At 39.5% G+C, this 20,601-nt stretch overlaps 1 protein-coding gene and 1 long non-coding RNA gene across 4 annotated transcripts in view; both read left to right on the top strand.

Annotated features, from left to right (window-relative positions):
- Nucleotides 1-20,601, top strand: part of LOC118370516 (zinc finger protein 79-like) — a 94,445-nt gene that overhangs the window by 32,974 nt on the left and 40,870 nt on the right. The window lies entirely within an intron of this gene.
- On the top strand, nt 1,728-19,473 carry LOC127924065 (uncharacterized). Of its 2 annotated transcripts, none has more exons than XR_008116667.1 (3): nt 1,728-1,833; nt 7,801-8,049; nt 18,925-19,473. It is a non-coding gene; the product is annotated as an uncharacterized LOC127924065 (long non-coding RNA). The 2 variants fall into 2 exon arrangements; XR_008116668.1 differs by lacking the exon at nt 18,925-19,473 and adding an exon at nt 14,636-14,770.

Genomic DNA, 20,601 nt, shown 5'->3' with positions numbered 1-20,601 from the left:
GAAAACATGTTTTTAGAAATGTTTATAAAAAAAACACATTTAAACAGAAATACTTTTACATAAGTATTCAGACCTTTCGCTATCAGACTTGAAATTGAGCTCTGGTGCATCCTGTTTCCATTGATTATCCTTGAGATGTTTCTACAACTTGATTGGAGTCCAGCTGTGGTAAATTCAATTGATTGGACATGATTTGGAAAGGCACACACCTGTCTATTTCAGGTCCCAAAGTTGACAGTAGATGTCAGAGAGATGCTTGATGAAAACCTGCTCCAGAGCGCGCAGGACTTCAGACTGGGGTGAAGGTACACCTTCCAACAGGACACCGACCCTAAACACACAGCCAAGACAACGCAGGAGTGGCTTCTGGACAATTCTCGTAATGTCCTTGAGTGGCCCAGCCAGAGCCCGGCCACTGCTTGGAGCCTGGTTCCTGTCTAGGTTTCTTCCTAGGTTCCTTCCTTCTAGGGAGTTTTTACTACCACTGTGCTTCTGCATTGCTTGCTCTTTGGGGTTTTGGTCTCGGTACCTGCACCCTCAGCGGAGTCAACGAACACCGGAAGCATCCGTTTTTCAGGGAAAAGGCAGAGGAAGTAAAAGCCTGAAAACCGCAAGCTTGTGGTGTTTATTTTACGCCTGATACGTTAGGTTAGGGTATCTGTAAAGCACTTAATGACAACTGCAGATGTAAAAGGGCTTTATAAAATACATGTGATTGACATTTGTATCACACCAACTGACTGGTTCTTCTGATGTTCTTCACACATGAGACCATGTTGACACATTCTCTACATCCAGAGAGCAACAGCAGGAAGATCCCAGAGCTAAGAGGTCTCACCCCTGCCCACATTGAGGAGATTTTCCCAATTCTATCAAAGCTAAAAATACACCTAAACATAGACACAGGAGAGAATCTGTATCCCTGCTCTGACTGTGGGAAGACACGGCAAAATATCAAGGGATCTGACAGTTCAACACTGGAGAGAAGCCCTACTCCTGTTCTGACTGTGAGAATATTTTCTCTCAGCAGAGCAACATAAGAACACTTCAAAGCATACACACAGGAGAGAAGCTTTACTCCTGCTCTGACCGTTGGAAGACTTTCTCTCAACATGGCCACTTAAAAAGACACCAACATGTACATAAATGTGAGATTTGCTTAACACCTTTTTGGTTACTACATGATTCCATATGTGCTTTTTTAATAGTTTTCATGTCTTCACTATTATTATGCAATGTAGAAAATAAGAAAACTAAAGAAACCCTGGAATGAGTAGGTGTGTCCAAACTTTTGACTGGTACTGTATATCTGTATTTATCTACTCAATACATGTCATGACACCTCTACACACTGGGACAATCAAGTTGCTTGTCACCAATATTCTCTAAATCAAATCAAGGATGACTGTTTAACAGTCTTTATGGCCTGGAGATAGTAGCGGTTTCATTCTCTTGGTACCAGCTTTGATGCACCTGTACTGTCTTCGCCTTCAAGACGGTAACAGGGTGAACAGGCCGTGTCTCTGGTGGCTGAGGTTCTTGATGATCTTCTTGGCCTTACACAGAGATCATCTACAATGCATATGTAATGAGTTGAAAACGTACACTTAAACAGACACCCCTTTCGTTTTTTAAAACAAGTTTTATTTGTGTAGCTAATCAATCTCACTTTTATATTCTACATGATTTAGCAGAAGTTAGTCCATCAATCCAGTAGATGTCTCTGTTGCACTTTGGTAGTGTGGGGAACAGGAAGTTCCGGTAGGCGCACACCATTCTTTAGAATTTAGAAAACGTTTAAACTGTGCTGTCCGTTTCTCTTTATTACTACAGGTATGTAATAGCACGTTTAAACTGTCTAATATCGAAATAACGTAATAGCATGCTAGATAACACACCCGTCACGGTATTATCACGTTTGGGAAAGGTCCGTTTAATTAAATGACTTCCATCAACATCCGCTCCAACAGTTTAAATGACTTCCATCAACATCCGTTCCAACAGTTTAATTAAATGACTTCCATCAACATCCGCTCCAACAGTTTAATTAAATGACTTCCATCAACATCCGCTCCAACAGTTTAAATGACTTCCATCAACATCCGTTCCAACAGTTTAATTAAATGACTTCCATCAACATCCGCTCCAACAGTTTAAATGACTTCCATCAACATCCGCTCCAACAGTTTAATTAAATGACTTCCATCAACATCCGTTCCAACAGTTTAATTAAATGACTTCCATCAACATCCGTTCCAACAGTTTAATTAAATTACTTCCATCAACATCCGCTCCAACAGTTTAATTAAATTACTTCCATCAACATCCGCTCCAACAGTTTAATTAAATGACTTCCATCAACATCCGCTCCAACAGTTTAAATGACTTCCATCAACATCCGTTCCAACAGTTTAATTAAATGACTTCCATCAACATCCGCTCCAACAGTTTAATTAAATGACTTCCATCAACATCCGCTCCAACAGTTTAAATGACTTCCATCAACATCCGCTCCAACAGTTTAATTAAATGACTTCCATCAACATCCGCTCCAACAGTTTAAATGACTTCCATCAACATCCGTTCCAACAGTTTAATTAAATGACTTCCATCAACATCCGCTCCAACAGTTTAAATGACTTCCATCAACATCCGCTCCAACAGTTTAATTAAATGACTTCCATCAACATCCGCTCCAACAGTTTAAATGACTTCCATCAACATCCGCTCCAATAGTTTAAATGACTTCCATCAACATCCGCTCCAACAGTTTAAATGACTTCCATCAACATCCGTTCCAACAGTTTAATTAAATGACTTCCATCAACATCCGCTCCAACAGTTTAAATGACTTCCATCAACATCCGCTCCAACAGTTTAATTAAATGACTTCCATCAACATCCGCTCCAACAGTTTAAATGACTTCCATCAACATCCGTTCCAACAGTTTAATTAAATGACTTCCATCAACATCCGCTCCAACAGTTTAAATGACTTCCATCAACATCCGCTCCAACAGTTTAATTAAATGACTTCCATCAACATCCGCTCCAACAGTTTAAATGACTTCCATCAACATCCGCTCCAATAGTTTAAATGACTTCCATCAACATCCGCTCCAACAGTTTAAATGACTTCCATCAACATCCGCTCCAACAGTTTAAATGACTTCCATCAACATCCGCTCCAACAGTTTAATTAAATGACTTCCATCAACATCCGCTCCAACAGTTTAATTAAATGACTTCCATCAACATCCGCTCCAACAGTTTAAATGACTTCCATCAAATCCCGAGTGGTGCAGCGGTCTAAGACACTGCATCTCAGTGCAAGAGGTGTCACTGCAGTACCTGGTTCGAATCCATGCTGCATCACATCCGGCTGTGATTGGGAGTCCCATCGGGACGACTAAAAGCTGCATGAACTGTCAAGTCTCGACATGTCCTGGGGAAATGGAGAGCGGGAGATAGCTGTCTATCAAAATGTTTTTACAGGCACCTGAAAGCTGGCTAGGCAACAGGAGAGCGCCCCATCTGTTCACCACAACTTTGTACCGGCTGCTTAAAAAGGCAAGAGAACCATGGACCATGCCCCAGGACTACCTGACATGATGACTCCTTGCTGTCCCCAGTCCACCTGGCCGTGCTGCTGCTCCAGTTTCAACTGTTCTGCCTTATTATTATTGGACCATGCTGGTCATTTATGAACATTTGAACATCTTGGCCATGTTCTGTTATAATCTCTACCTGGCACAGCCAGAAGAGGACTGGCCACCCCACATAGCCTGGTTCCTCTCTAGGTTTCTTCCTAGGTTTTGGCCTTTCTAGGGAGTTTTTCCTAGCCACCGTGCTTCTACACCTGCATTGCTTGCTGTTTGGGGTTTTAGGCTGGGTTTCTGTACAGCACTTTGTGACATCAGCTGATGTAAGAAGGGCTATATAAATACATTTGATTTGAGAAATTGATTTCTTTTTTAAATGTATTCAGACATGTACAGGATTTCCCATGTGCATTTTTTTATTTTTATTGAACCTTTATTTAAGTGTTCGGTTTCCTGCACAAATGTCAGTTGTCAGTATGCATTTTAAAAACGGTGGAAAAGGCAACATATGACAATAACACAACTGATGGCAGTGGCTAACTACTGTAGCTAACAAGCCTCTGTAGCTAGCAAGCAATGCTAAAAGAGATTGCAAACGGGTTAGCATAACTAGCCAAACAAACAAAAAAAAAAATTCCCTAAATATTAGCTAATTGACTAGTATTCATGAGGCCAGCAAACAAATTCCTCACATACTAGGAATGTATTTCCTCCAACGTTATACTGAAAAGGAGCCTCTCGGTCACAAAACAAGTTTTCTGGAGACTTGTGGGAGTGCTGATGACGTCGCTCACTGTGTGCGCTTTTGGTAGCCGGATTGCACCCAGACTGAGGAGAAATCCACACACAATTGTCGTGACTTTACTTTCATTAATCTGATGACTGTTATGTATCTAAATCAACTAACTCTGTTTGTTACCCGATTAAATTAATCATGTAACAATTAACTCATTAGGAATTTTGGGGCACCATGAGCATCTCCCGAATTAAACTCTAAAAAGGTATTTACCTATCACATCCATAAAACAGTCAACGTATTAATCATAATCTCGTCTCATATCATCATTCTGAACCATCGTAACCTCCTGCATCTGCAAAAACCCCAGCCTTACTTATGATTCAGTAGTACACAAATTGATTTAAATATTTATTTACTAGCTAACTAAATGATAACACAGGATAAACATACACACTTAATACATGAGAAAAGGTCCCTAGCGGACTGACACAATATAGTGTTTTTTTTTACAAAAGGAGAGAGAGAAAACGACACTTATCATTGATACATTGTAGAAACATTTTAGAAACTATTCTCACAGTAATCAGATACTTTGCAGACGAGAAGAAATCATGAATGTATTTACGTGTGAATGCCTTCGTTCGCTGGTTCGCACACCCTTCTTTGGAAGGGTGTGCGGCCTTTCCAGCGGCACGTTTGTAAGGTTCTGATTGTCCAAAAGGGTTTCCTCTAAAATGAATTCCGGCACCTATTTCAGTCCAAGTCAAGCAATGAGATTGAAATCACCTATTTCAGTCCAAGTAAAGCAATGAAATTAAAATCACTCCATCACCTAATTTTAATCTTAGCTGGTCTGAGAGAACTGATGAGTCTTCTCCCTTTATGTATACGTTGGTGTGTTTTTAAGTTGCTCTGTTGAGAGAAACTCGTCCCACAGACAGAGCAGTAGTATGGCTTCTCTCCTGTGTGTATACGTTGATGTGTGTTTAAATGGTTCTGTTGAGAGAACCTCTTCCCACAGTCAGAGCAGACATAAGGCTTTTCTGATCTGGCTTTCAAGTCTATTAAATTGACCCTTTCTGTAATACAAATGTAACTAGTAATTACTAACTTATTGTAGGCAGAACATTAACACATGTCTCATCAACAATCTCTCAAGCCCACGTGCTTGTCACTATCCAGCTAATCTTTATATTTCAAGGTTAGCCAACGTGGATCCATTTGTTAGATAACAAGGTTGAACAGTTGAATTGTTATGAACACACCATTCTGTTTGAAAAGCTTGTTAGCCTGTCCGCTTTGTTCAGATGTTAAATCAAGTGGCCAACCTTATTTCTCAGAATGAGAACGAGTTGCCAGTTCCTTACAGTGCATTCGGGAAGAATTCAGACCCCTTCCCCTTTTCCACATTTTGTTGCATTAGCCTTATTCTAAAATTGATTAAATTACATTTTCCCTCATCAATCTACACACAATATGCCATAATGACAAAGTGAAAACAGATTTTTAGATTTGTTTGCAAAAATAACAAACGCTTCATTTACATAAGTATTCGGACCCAAATACAGATGTGCGACCGATTATGAGTTTAACGCCGATACAGATTATTGAGGGCCAAAAAAGCCGATATAGATTAATCGGACAATTATTATTATTATATATATATATATAAGTAATAATGACAATTACAACAATAATGAATGAACAATGAACACTTTTAACTTCATATAATACATAAATAAAATATATTTGGTCTCAACTACATAATGAAACATGCTCAATGTTGTTTAAATAATGCAAAAACACTTTGTTGGAGAAGAAAGTAAAAGTGCAATATGTGCCATGTAAAAAAGCTAACGTTTCAGTTCCTTGCTCAGAACATGAGAACATATGAAAGCTGGTGGTTCAATATTCCCAGTTAAGAAGTTTTAGGTTGTAGTTATTATAAGAATTATGAAGCGTTGACTATTTCTCTCTATACCATTTGTATTTCATAGACCTTTGACTATTGGATGTTCTAATAGGCACTTTAGTATTGCCAGCCTAATCTCAGGAGTTGATAGGCTTGATGTCATTAACAGCGCTGTGAATCTGGCAAACATAGTAAAGTTTGAATGAATGCTTATGAGCCTGCTGCTGCCTACCACCGCTCAGTCAGACTGACCTATCAAATCATAGACTTAATTATAATAAACACAGAAATGCAAGCCGTTGGTCATTAATATGGTAAAATCCGGAAACGATCATTTCGAAAACAAAACGTTTATTCTTTGTGAAATACGAAACCGTTCCGTATTTTATCGAACGGGCGGCAACCCTAAGTCTAAATATTGCTGTTACATTGCACAACCTTGAATGTTAAGTCATAATTATGTAAAATTCTCGCAAATTAGTTTGCAACGAGCCAGACGGCCCAAACTGTTGCATATACCCTGACTCTGCGTGCAATGAACGCAAGAGAAGTGACACAATTTTCCAAGTTAATATTGCCTGCTAACATTACTTTATTTTAACTAAATATGAAGGTTTAAAAAATCGACTTCTGGTGTTGATTTTAAGAAAGGCATTGATGTTTATGGTTAGGTAAATTCGTGCAACGATTGTGCTTTTGTCGCAAATGCGCTCATGTTAATTAAATCATCGCCCGTTTGGCGAAGTTGGCTGTAATTCGATGATAATTAACAGGCACTGCGTTGATTATATGCCACGCAGGACAAACTAGTTAACCTAGTAATATCATCAACCATATGTAGTTAACTTGTGAAGATTGATTGTTTTTATAAAATAAGTTTAATGCTAGCTAGCAACTTACCTTGGCTCCTTGCTGCACTCGTGTAACAGGTGGTCAGCCTGCCACGCAGTTCCCTTGTGGAATGCAATGTAATCAGTCCAAAAATGCAGATTACAATTGTAATGAAAAAATCTTGAAATCGGCCGTAATTATTCGGCCATGCCGATTAGTCAGTCGACCTCTAGTGCCACGCTTGTAGCGTCATACACAAGACGACTTGAGGCTGTAATCGCTGCCAAAATTGCTTCAAAAAAGTACTGAGTGAATGGTCTGAATACGTAAGTAAATGTGATATTTCAGTTACATTTTTAATACATTTGCAAAAAATGTTTTTTTTTTTTGCTTTGTCATTATGGAGTATCGTCTGTAGATTGGCGAGGGGGAAAACAATTGAATCCATTTTATAATAAGGCTGTAACGTAACAAACCGTGGAGAAGTCAAGGGGTCTGAATACTTTCTGAATGCTCTGTGTGTGAATTTAGGAAATCTACTATAGGTTTTGTGCATTTACGTTGTGTAGACTAATTTATAGTGTGAACCTTGTCTAATTTGAAATGAATTGAATGGTTTGTCAATGCTTAGGTACCTGATCTAATATAGTTTGAGAATAAAGAAAGTGCCAGAATTTAAGACTAACTTTTGTGTCCGTTTCTCTTTATTACTACAGGCCAACTCAGATTAAATCTGAGGTTTGTAACATCAACAGTGAGGACAAACCCAACCTGTCTCTCTCCTTCCACACTGAATCCAAACCTACGGTCACTGGGTCCTGATTGTGACAGTGGAGCCCAGTTTGCGCTGCAGGATCCAGAGATGACATCAGTGAAGCTGGAAGACTGCAGTCAAACACTGGAGCTGAATGCCAACATTAAAGATGAAGAAGAGGAGGAGACGATTGGGAAATCTGTTCATCATGGTAAGAGCAGGTTCTATCCATAAGTTATCTTCATAAATTAGACCATAACTTATGACCCAGTCTATTGATAGGTTGACTTCTGTAATTCTGACATCACATCCCTGAACAACTGGGTTATCTGGAGTGATCAGAGAGGAGACTAAAGAAGTGAAGTAGATAAACTGCCAGTGTTTTGAAGTTCTATGAAATGAGTCTGTAGTTACTAACCGTTGTGATAGTGAGTGGAGGATGATCATTGATTATGACGCATAATATTCACCCATTATGCCCATTTTTTGCCCTCAACTGTTGAACAGCTTTTAGAGCTGACCCCATTTAGTCAACTGGATAGATGACCCCATTTAGTCAACTGGATAGATGACCCCATTTAGTCAACTGGATAGATGACCCCATTTAGTCAACTGGATAGACGACCCCATTTAGTCAACTGGATAGATGACCCCATTTAGTCAACTGGATAGATGACCCCATTTAGTCAACTGGATAGATGACCCCATTTAGTCAACTGGATAGATGACCCCATTTAGTCAACTGGATAGATGACCCCATTTAGTCAACTGGATAGATGACCCCATTTAGTCAACTGGATAGATGACCCCATTTAGTCAACTGGATAGATGACCCCATTTAGTTTGGTGGATAGATGTTGGTCGACCAAGCTTTTTTTAGTCGAGCAGTGGCAAATATATACAGTGCTGCTTGAAAGTCTGTGAACCTCTTGTGCAATTAAAGATTTTTTAGTTTTTACCATGAAATCTTCATTTAATCAGAACCAGTCTTTTGATCTGACATGACCGGTTTATTAATACCAATACCATATGTTGGTGTAGAGGAAATCATGTGTGAAGTGGAAAAATAATATTAAAAAGGAATTAGTGCAGGTGCAAAAATAAGTGAACCCCAAGTTGCATTGGTTAAATCAAGTAGCTAAGTAGATTCAGGTGGGTAAATAAATGAACCAATCAAAGGAGAGATCGTTAGGAAAGAGTTTGTGCGGGACTCTGACAGAGGTAAGAAACCTGGTCAGTTTTGTGTTACCCATCCAGGTGAATGCAAAGCACAACATGCCGAGAGGAAAGGAGATCTCAGAGGACAACAGGACGAGGGTAGTTGGAACACATCATTCTGGGGAAGGCTATAATATCATCTCAAAAAGATTTGAGCTCCTTCAGTTCACTGTGAGGCAAACAATTTACGTATGGAAAGCATTTAACATGACAGCAGGAAGAAGCCTCTGCTGTCACACAAGAACCAAACTGCCCGTCTTAACTTTGCCAGAGACCACCTGGACAAACCTGAAGATTTCTGGAAGTCCATTCTCTGGATTGATGGGTCCAAATCAACACTGCTACCGCCAAAATAACCTTATCCCCAAAAGTCAAGCATGGTGGTGTCGTGTCTTTGGCAATGCCGGATTAAGTGATATGACATGCTTTTCTATAAAATAATTTATCCGTAATTAATATTACCTGATTGAGGTAATCATGTAAATGTAATTAACTAGAGAGTCAAATGCACCACAAAATAATATTTATAGAGCTGTTATCTTCCGAATAAACTCTTAAAGACCTGGTAATATGTTACATCAATAGCAGTCAATATTAATTGTCACCTTAATTCAGTCTCATCTGAAAGTTGTAAATTCTTGGTTATCTTCATGAACCCAGGCTAACAAGTTGAATCAGCAATACAAAATGGGGTTTAATTATTTATTTACTAAATACCTAATTAATCACACAGAATTACACATACACATCATTAAGTAAACTAAGAATGTTTCATGGTGAGCGAGTGTTGCACCTTTTCCTGAGGGCCCAGAATATTTTATACAATGTTGCAAGTTTGCTAGCACAGGCCAGACCAAATTAATAGAAGATACAATGTTTAAAGTTCCTTGCAGTCAGGCCATGCATAGCCAATGTGATTTATAGAATATTTATTTTCATAAGAAATATGTTCTACATGCAGGCTGCAGTGTTTCTATTGTTGGCTTTATGTAGGCTATCTTTACATATTGACAATGGCAATAGAAGTTACTTTTAGAATTGCATAATTTTAATATAGTTATAATGTATTTACATGACATTGATTTGAGATATAAAGACTATTATGAATTAAATTAAATGGTTCCACGAAAATGTGCAGACGAAAATCATAACGGGCATGCAGATCAGTAGAAATACGGTACGATACCCTGGCACTCCAAATGGAAAAGGTTGCCGACCGCTGGTGTAGCCTGTTACCAGCAACTTCAGGAGAGTAACGGCAGAATCTGCGGAGAACAGCAGCAGTGGGGAGGAGAAGGGGGGGTCTGGAACAGTTTTTTTTCTTTTTCTGGTTACGCTATATTGATCTCTGGCTCCCTCTTGAGTCATTTGTGTGTTTTCATTTTTAATTGCAGTGCTTAAAGCATCAGACAAGCTCAGTAGCCTACATAATAGTGGATTTTATTCAAACATAGGGTGTGTCTATATATGGAAAAATATATACTTTTAAAAATGTATTGGTTGAAAGAACAGACGACTCTCGGTCAACCAGGATTTATTTTAGTCGGGGACGGCCCTAATAGCTTAATTCCCTTTTGTATTGAACTGCCTACTGATATGAAGTCATATGTACAGTACCAGTCAAAAGTCTGGACACAACTACTCATTCAAGGGTTTCTTTAGTTTGACTATTTTCCACATTGTAGAATACTAGTGAATACATCAAAACTATGAAATAACACATATGGAGTCGTGTAGTAACCAAAAAGTGTTAAACAAATCTTTATATATTTGAGATTTGAGATTCTTTAAAATACCCCCCTTTGACTTGATGACAGCTTTGCACACAGCTTCAACCAGCTTCATGAGGAATGCTTTAACAAATGTCTTGAAGGAGCTCCCATGTATGCTGAGCACTTGTTGGCTGCTTTACCTTCACTCTGCAGTCCAACTCATCCTAAACCATCTCAATTGGGTTGAGGTCGGGTGAATGTTGAGGCGAGGTCATCTGGAGCAGCACCTCATCACTCTCCTTGGTCAAATAACCCTTACACAGCCTGGAGGTGTGTTTTGGGTCATTGTCCTGTTGAAAAACAAATGATAGTCTCACTAAGCGCAAACTAGATGGAATGACGTATCGCTGCAGAATGCTGGTTATGTGCCATGAATTCTACAAAAATCACAGACCGTGTCACCAGCAAAGCACCATCACACCTCATTCTCCATGCTTCATGGTGGGAACCACACATGCAGAGATCATCCGTTCATCTACTCTTCTCAAATTAGGACTCCTCAGACCAAAGGACAGATTTCCACCAGTCTAATGTCCATTGCTCGTGTTTCTTGGCCCAAGCAAGTCTCTTCTTATTATTATTGTCCTTTAGTAGTGGTTTCATTGCAGCAATTCGACCATGAAGGCCTGATTCACGCAGTTTCCTCTGAACAGTTTATGTTGATGTGTCTGTTACTTGAACTCTGTGAAGCATTTATTTGGGCTGCAATCTGAGGCAGTTAACTCTAACTTATTCTCTGCAGCAGAGGTAACTCTGGGTCTTCCTTTCCTGTGGCGGTCCTCATGAGAGCCCAGTTTCATCATAGTGAGTGATGGTTTTTGCAACTGCACTTGAAGAAACTTTCAAAGTTCTTGAAATGTTACACATTGACTGACCTTCATGCCTTAAAGTAATGATGGACTGTTGTTTCTCTGTTTTATTTGAGCTGCAAGAGAATGGTCACACATTCAGCTAGGAAGCTGGAGGTAATTTAGACGGTCTCCACAAGAGAGCAGCAGTTTATGTGCAAAATTTCAGACTGATAACTTCAAGAATGAGCAAGCTACATGACATTTAGTATGAAGTCAACCAGGTGTCCTTCACGATTGGCCCAAAACAATCAAATTTATTTATAAAGCCCTTCTTTTATCAGCTGATGTCACAAAGTGACAGAAACCCAGCCTAAATCTCCAAACAGCAAGCAATGCAGGTGTAGAAGCACTGTGGCTAGGAAAAACTCCCTGGACAGACTGGAACCAAGGAAGAGTCCTCTAACAGGAGACGCGACAGGAATTGTGATCCATTGTCTCCATAAACAGAAGTGAAATATTTAAGATAAGGGCCAAGTTAGCAGCCAACACTGATCTAATGTCATAAGTGAACACACCACAAACCACAAACAACGTCAAAAACAAACAAACAAAAAAAGGTCCACACTATTTATAATTACAGTATTTAGACCCTCTACATAATATTGTGCTGCTGGTCCCAAGTCTCTTTCTGCTGTAAAAGCACTTACCATCCTCTACTTATAGGCTGGCTGGGTATTCACACCTCTAGATGGCTGGGTGGGGTGTGTTGTGGAGCCAGAGAGAGCAGCAGTCACTCTAAGTGGGGGATGGAGGACTTGAATGTGGTCTCTTTGAAGTCAGTCTTTACCACACAAAAAAAGAATCAGTAAGAATTCAAGTTTAGAGCTTATTTTATTGAACCTTTATTTTAGCATGACATCAAATATACAAGAACACATCTATAAACATATATTATATAGAGTGAAGAACACTGGTGAAGTGTGGACCAATTATTTGATTCTTTTTTATATGAAACTTTATTTAACGAGGCAAGTCAGGACAAATTCTTATTTACAATGACGCCTACCCCGGCCAAACCCAGACGCTGGGCCAATTGTGCCCTGTCCTATGGGACTCCCAATCACAGCCGGCTGTGATGCAGCCCAGATTCAAACCAGGTACTGCAGTGTGTTAGACCACTGCGCCAGTCGGGAGCCCAATGTGTATTGGATGTTGACTTTGACATGTTGTGGCTTTTGGATTTACAATATAAAGACTCGTATTTCACTTACCAGTCTCAGGTAACGTTAGCGTCTATTTTCCTGATAGATTTCTGCTAGAATATCATCCACAATCTGTATACCTGGATTTTTATTTAGCTTTTCCAGTATTAGTAGCCATATTGTAAGTTCAAAATTTGCAAAACGCGTTTTCATAACTCACAGATATGTGTAACGCGCTTTGACATGTCCAAATGGAACTAGCCTCCTGGCGTGCTAGGTTAGCTGAAATATTGCGTGACGGACAAAGGGTTTCCACCTGCTCTCGTAAAGCACAGCTTATTGGCTATCTAGCTAGCTTGGTTTCAAAACGATAGGTGGTAATTTGACGAAGACACAGTCAATCGAGTGAACACCAACCGTGTCATCGGGCTTGCAATGATGCCGTATGGCCATGATGCCATCCTGGCTAAAACTGGTTTCCCAGTGGATTGACTGAATGCAGACTGATCTAACAAAGGCTGGTCACTTTCTCGAGTGTCTGAGGAATAAGCACAGATGTAATTTGACTGGTTGAAACAACGTTGATTTTCACAGATTTTCTTTCTTTGCAAGTTGACAAAATCGATCGTCAACCTTTTTAGGATATGAAAAATGATTTTATCACCAAACAACACTACGTGTTATCTCTGGGACCCTTGGATGACAAATCAGAGCAAGATTTAGGAGTGTAAGTCAATATTTTAACTTCAGATGTGAATGTTTCCAAACCTGAAATGTTCTGTTGTTCACTCTCCTCAAACAATAGAATGACATTTTGTCGTTGTAATACTGGTGCAGTTGGATTAACAACAATTTAAGCTTTCTGCCCATATAAGACACTTATATGTACCCTACCTCCCCCTGTCTTAGGTCAGACTTTATATTAAGAATGAAAGAGAGCTGGTTTATTTCAGAGTTTTATTTCTTTCATCACATTCCCAAGAAGTTTACATACACTCAATTAGTATTTGGTAGCATTGATGTTTAACTTGGGTTTGACTGGTTGAGGCCTCCTTAACAACGATTTGACTTTTGAAGCCATTTTGCCACAACTTTGAAGTATGCTTGGGGTCATTGTCCATTTGGATTTTGACAATGATGTCTTTGCAATGTTGAATGAGTGGAAATACAATAATCCTCCCTCATGATGCCATCTATTTTGTGAATGCTAGCAAAGGACCTGTTCCTCACGGTTGGGATGGTGTAGCTGAAAAAACATAGATTTTCCATCTAACCAGAACAAAAAGTACTCTTTGTCCCCGTGTTATCTCTTTTTTTTTGGTGGTTTTGACCTTTGGATGATATAGGACAAATCAGAGCAAGATTTAGGAGTAAGTCAATATTTTAACTTCCTGCATATTTTCTGAAGATGTTTCAAACCTGTATATGTGGAATAGTGTTCTGTTGTTCTGCACTCTCAAACAATTGACATTTTCTAGGTAATAGTTACTGTGTAAAACTTGACAAATGCAGTTGGATTAAAAACAATTTACTTGCTTTCTGCCCAGTATAAGACAACTGTATGAAACTTATATGTCACCTACACCCACCCCTTTGAGCCTGGTTCCTCTCTGTTTCTTCCAAGGTTCCTATTTTCTAGGGGAGTTCTCGTGGCCACTGTGCTTCTACATCTGCATTGCTTGCTCTTTGAGGAATTTGGGTGGGTTTCTGTAGAACACTTTGTTACAACTGATGTAAAAAGGGCTTCATAATATACATTTGATTGACATGAATATCACACCAACTGACTGGTTCTTCTGGTGTTGTTCACACAGGAGACCACGTTGAGACATTCTCTACATCCAGAGAGCAACATCAGGAAGATCACAGAGCTAGGAGGTCTCACCACTGCCCACATTGTGAGGAGATTTTCCCACTTCCATCAAAACTAAAAATACACCTAAAAATACACACAGGAGAAAAGCCTTACTCCTGCTCTGACTGTGGGTGAGTTTCTCTCGACTGGGCACCTTAAAACAACATGAACGTATACACACAGGAGAGAAGCCTTACTCCTGCTCTGACTGTGCAAAATGCTTCACAACATCAACTGAGCTAAAAGTTCATCAGAGAACACATACAGGAGAGAAGCCTTACTCCTGCTCTGACTGTGGGGCGAGTTCTCTCAACTAGGCAACTTAAAACAACATGAACGTATACACACAGGAGAGAAGCCTTACTCCTGCCCTGACTGTTTAAAATGCTTCACAACAATAACTGAGTTAATAGTTCACCAAAGAACACACACAGGAGAGAAGCCTTACTCCTGCTCTGTCTGTGGGGCGAGTTTCTCTCGACTGGGCACCTTAAAACAACATGAACGTATACACACAGGAGAGAAGCCTTACTTCTGCTCTGACTGTGGAAAAACTGGGCCACTTAAAAAGACATGAACGTATACATACAGAAGTGAAACCTTACTCCTGCTCTGACTGTGTAAAATGTTTCAAAACATCAACTGAGCTAAAAGTTCATCATGGAACACACACAGGAGAGAAGCCTTACTCCTGCTCTGACTGTGTAAAAATGCTTTACAACATCAACTGAGCTAAAAGTTCACCAAAGAACACACACAGGAGAGAAGCCTTACTTCTGCTCTGACTGTGGGGCAAGGTTCTCTCGACTGGGCACCTTAAAACAACATGAACATACACACACAGGAGTGAAGCCTTACTCCTGTTCTGACTGTGGAAAGAGTTTCTCTCGACTGGGTAACTTAAAACAACATGAACGTATGCACACAGGAGAGAAGCCTTACTCCTGCTCTGACTGTGGGGTGAGTTTCTCTCATCCGGGCACCTTAAAACAACATGAACGTATACACACAGGAGAGAAGCCTTACTCCTGCTCTGACTGTGTAAAATGCTTCACAACATCAAATGAGCTAATCGTTCATCAAAGAACACACACAGGAGAGAAGCCTTACTCCTGCTCTGACTGTGGAAAGAGTTTCTCTCAACTGGGTGACTTAAAAAGACATGAACGTATACACACAGGAGAGAAGCCATTCTACTGCTCTGACTGTGGGGCGAGTTTCTCTCATCCGGGCACCTTAAAACAACATGAACGTATACACACAGGAGAGAAGCCTTACTCCTGCTCTGACTGTGGGGCGAGTTTCTCTCGACTGGGCACTTTAAAACAACATGGACGTATACACACGGGATAGAAGCCTTACTCCTGCTCTGACTGGAAAGAGTTTCTCTCAACTGGGTCATTTCAAAAGACACCAAGGTATACATGAAGGAGAGAAGCCTCATCAGTTCTCTCAGACCAGCTAAGATTAGACACTCCACTTAATTGTCATGTCATTAAATAATTGGCAACGTTGAATTGGATCAAATGAAGAAAGCGTAGAATGCTCTATTGTAATCCTATACAGTTGAAGTCAGAAGTTAACATACTTAGGTTGGAGTCATTAAAACTCGTTTTCAACCACTCCACAAATTTCTTGTTAACAAACTATAGTTTTGGCAAGTCGGTTAGGACATCTACTTTGTACAGGACACAAGTAATTTTTCCAGCAATTGTTTACAGACAGATTATATCACTTATAATTCACTGTATTACAATTCCAGTGGGTCAGAAGTTTACATACACAAAGTTGACTGCCTTTAAATAGCTTGAAAATTTTGAAAATGATTTAATGGCTTTAGAACAGGGGTGTCAAACATACGGCCCGCGGGCCGGAACCGCCCCCAAGGAGGTTCGATCAGGCCCGCAGGATAATTTGAAAGTGGAAAAAATGCATAAAAGACATGGAATTAATATTTTAATTCGCTGCAATTCATGGATTATCCGCTAAGGGGCGCACTCTTTCCATCAGAGTAGAAGACAAGCCGCATCACTGAGACAGACTGAAAACAGCAGACGGTATCAATGCGCCATCTGCTTTGTTACGACGTTGTTAATACCTTGGTCTCTACCTCTCCGCTACACCCTCATTAGCCAAAATGTCGTTATCCAAACGGAGAAAAGTAGATAAGGAGTGTAGAATTTTCAAGAAAAATGGACCACGTCCTATTTATTTACAGAGATGCACGGAAAACCTTTGTGCTTGGTGTGTTTGCAACAAGTTTCGGTATTGAAGCTCCATACTCCAACTCCATAAATTTTCAGTATGTATTGTATGTGTATGTATGTTTCATGTATGAAGTTTACAGATTTACAGGACAGGCGAACACTTTCTTCATTACACATTTAAAATCACTCTCCTTAGTTTGTAAGGTGTACGCAGGGATTACATTTAGATTTTATATGCGTATGTGTAAGTGGTTTAAAAATTCCTTTCTTTAAAAGTCTCATTTAATCTTAAAGTGCATTACTATATTTTTCAGTACCAATTAAAGTTTTGTGCCTTTGTACAATCAGTGGGATCAGTTGCAATGCATATTTGTGAATGATAAAGTAAATTGCACATTTGTCTAAGGAAATATGAGGTGTTTCATGAAATGTTTTGTAAAAGGATAGTTCATTAAATTTCAATATTTTCCTAATGTTCTTGTGCTTCTTTACACCAAAACAAAGGAAAGACATGATATTTTGGTTATTTATAGCAGAGTATGGTATAATTTTAATGGTCCGGCCCACTTGACATCTCCCTAGGCCGTATGTGGCCCACGATGCGAAATGAGTTTGACACCCCTGCTTTAGAAGGTTCTGATAGGCTAATTTACATCATTTTAATCAATTGGAGGTGTACCTGTTGATGTATTCCAAGGCATACCTTCAAACTCAGTGCCTCTTTGATGACATCATGGGAAAATCAAAAGAAATCAGCCAAGACCCCAGAAAAACTATTGTAGACCTCCACAAGTCTGGTTCATCCTTGGGAGCAATTTCCAAACGCCTGAAGGTACCAGGTTAATTTGTACAAAAAATAGTATGCAAGTATAAACACCATGGGACCACGCAGCCATCTGTCACCTAGAGATGAACATACAGCAAAGGACCTTGTGAAGATTCTGGAGGAAACGGGTACAAAAGTATCTTTGTCCACAGTCAAATGAGTCCTATATCGGCATAACCTGAAAGGTTGCTCAGCAAGGAAGAAGCCACTGCTCCAAAACGTCCATAAAAAAACCTGACTATGGTTTGCAACTGCACATGGGGACAAAGATTGTACTTTTTTGAGAAATTTCCTCTGTTCTGATAAAACAGAAATATAACTGTTTGGCAATAATGACTATCATTATGTTTGGAGGAAAAAGGGTGAGGCTTGCAAGCCGAAGAACACCATCCCAACCGTGAAGCACGGGGGTGGCAGCATCATGTTGTGGGGGTGCGTGGCTACAGGAGGAAATGGTGCACTTCACAAAATAGAAAATGATGTGGATATATTGAAGCAACATCTCAAGACATCAGTCAGGAAGTTAAAGCTTGGTCGCAAATGGGTCTTCCAAATGGACAATGACCCCAAGCATACTTCCAAAGTTGTGGCAATACTAATTGAGTATATGCAAACTTCTGACCCACTGGGAATGTGATGAAAGAAATAAAAACTGAAATAAATCATTCTCTCTACTATTATTCTGACATGTCACATTCTTAAAATAAAGTGGTGATCCTAACTGACCTAAAACAGGACATTTTTACTTGGATTAAATGTCAGGAATAGTCAAACTGAGTTTAAATGTATTTGGCTAAGGTGTGTGTAAACTTCTGACTTCAACTGTAGTTTCTTATTATGAGAGAACTTTACAGAGGAAAGGGAGCGTTATAGAATGTTAGCCTTTCTTTACTTTACGGACCAGTTTGTACCTTGTCAGTTTTGATGTGTTTTGTTAGTTTCTAATGTAAAGATATTGAGATTACCTTAGGGTTGAATATCCTCTGTGATATGTCTGGAGTTGGAGTTTGATTGTTGACTGGGTTGTACTACTTCCCTCTGCAGTTTTCTGTGGGAAAGAGCTGGTAGAAACAACATACTCTTTTTACATACTCTGTTCACAATACATTAACAACACCTGCTCTTTTCATGACATAGGTGACCAGGTAAATCCAGGTGAAAAACTATGATCCAAAATAGTGTCGTTTTTGTGTATTTATTATGGATCCCCATTAGCTTTCAGTAGAAAACAAGAGACTGCCGTTGCAGTGGGCTAAGGAATGAAAACACTGGACACTGGAGAAATTTAAAAAACATTGCCTGGTCTGATGAATCCCGGTTCCTGCTGTTTCATGATGATGGGAGGACTATGGGGCTTAGGGTGTGTTTTCAGGGCTCACATTGGGCCCCTTGATAAAAGTTGAACAATGTTTGAATGCCACAGGATATCTAAACATCATTACCAATCTGGTGCCTCCCTTCACGGCAGTTGTGTATCCATCTGCAAATAGATTTGCAGGATTATGCCCCATGCCACAAGGCTTGTCCAGGAATGGTTCCAAGAACATGACAATGAATTCAGTTTACTGCAGTGGCCTGACGAGTCATCAGATCTCAATCCAATTGTTCATCTGTGGGAGGAGATGGAAGGAGCTATTCGGAGTAGAGATCCACTCCCAGCCACATTGACACAATTGTGGGAAGCATTGGAGTCAACATGGGCCAGCATCCCTGTGAACACTCTCAACACCTTGGACAGTCTATGCCCCGACGACTTGAGGCTGTTCTGAGGACAAGGGGGTGCAACTCAATATTTGGAAGGTGTTCCTAATGTTTTGTGCACTCGGTGTATATCAGATAAAGATGATGGGGTGATCTGTTTTTAAGCATTAGTTTGGGTGAATTATTTTATATTACTAAACAATTGTGTTTAATGATAAACAGGCTATGAATCGAATACTTGTGTTTATTAATTTGTCTTTTAATACTAGATTCATTATTTTAGTCATTGATGATGAATGTATTTGAATAACTGTATTGAAGTTAATTGATCTGGCCTAGCGGTTAAGAGTGTTTGGCCAATAACTGAAAGGTTGCTGGTTTGAATCCCGAGCCAACTAGGTGACAAATCTGTCATTGTGCCCTTGAGCAAGCCAATTAACTCTTATTTCTCCTGTAAGTCGCTCTGGATACAAACATCTGCTAAATGACAAGAATGTAATGAAAAATAATGTTTGTACATGAATTCGTGCTGGGCAACCTTTTTTCTCATGTGTATAATTAAATGAATTAAACTGTTTTTAGTGAAATACTGTATATACAATACACAACATTGCCGCTTTGTTTACCCTGGATAGATGGACAGGACCATAGTAGGCTGGAGCAGCTAAGTTAGAGTTAATGTTAGTTAGCATGCAAGTATCCAGGCAGAGTTACTTATGTTAGCCTAGAGAAAATATAGTTTGCGACATTAACGGAAACTGAACATTAATATAACAACCATGTAAAATTACTAACTTTTTCAAAAATGTTGATGCTTACAATTATCCTTGTGTCGTTGTGTTACTGTCTAGAGCAGGGGTGTCAAACTCATTTCGCATCGTGGGCCACATACGGCCTAGGGAGATGTCAAGTGGGCCGGACCATTAAAATTATACCATACTCTGCTATAAATAACCAAAATATCATGTCTTTCCTTTGTTTTGGTGTAAAGAAGCACAAGAACATTAGGAAAATATTGAAATTTAATGAACTATCCTTTTACAAAACATTTCATGAAACACCTCATATTTCCTTAGACAAATGTGCAATTTACTTTTATCATTCACAAATATGCATTGCAACTGATCCCACTGATTGTACAAAGGCACAAAACTTTAATTGGTACTGAAAAATATAGTAATGCACTTTAAG

The sequence above is a fragment of the Oncorhynchus keta genome, unplaced genomic scaffold (assembly GCF_023373465.1).
Source record: "Oncorhynchus keta strain PuntledgeMale-10-30-2019 unplaced genomic scaffold, Oket_V2 Un_contig_3619_pilon_pilon, whole genome shotgun sequence".
Lineage (NCBI taxonomy): Eukaryota > Metazoa > Chordata > Actinopteri > Salmoniformes > Salmonidae > Oncorhynchus > Oncorhynchus keta.
This window is presented reverse-complemented; position numbering and strand designations above follow the sequence as displayed.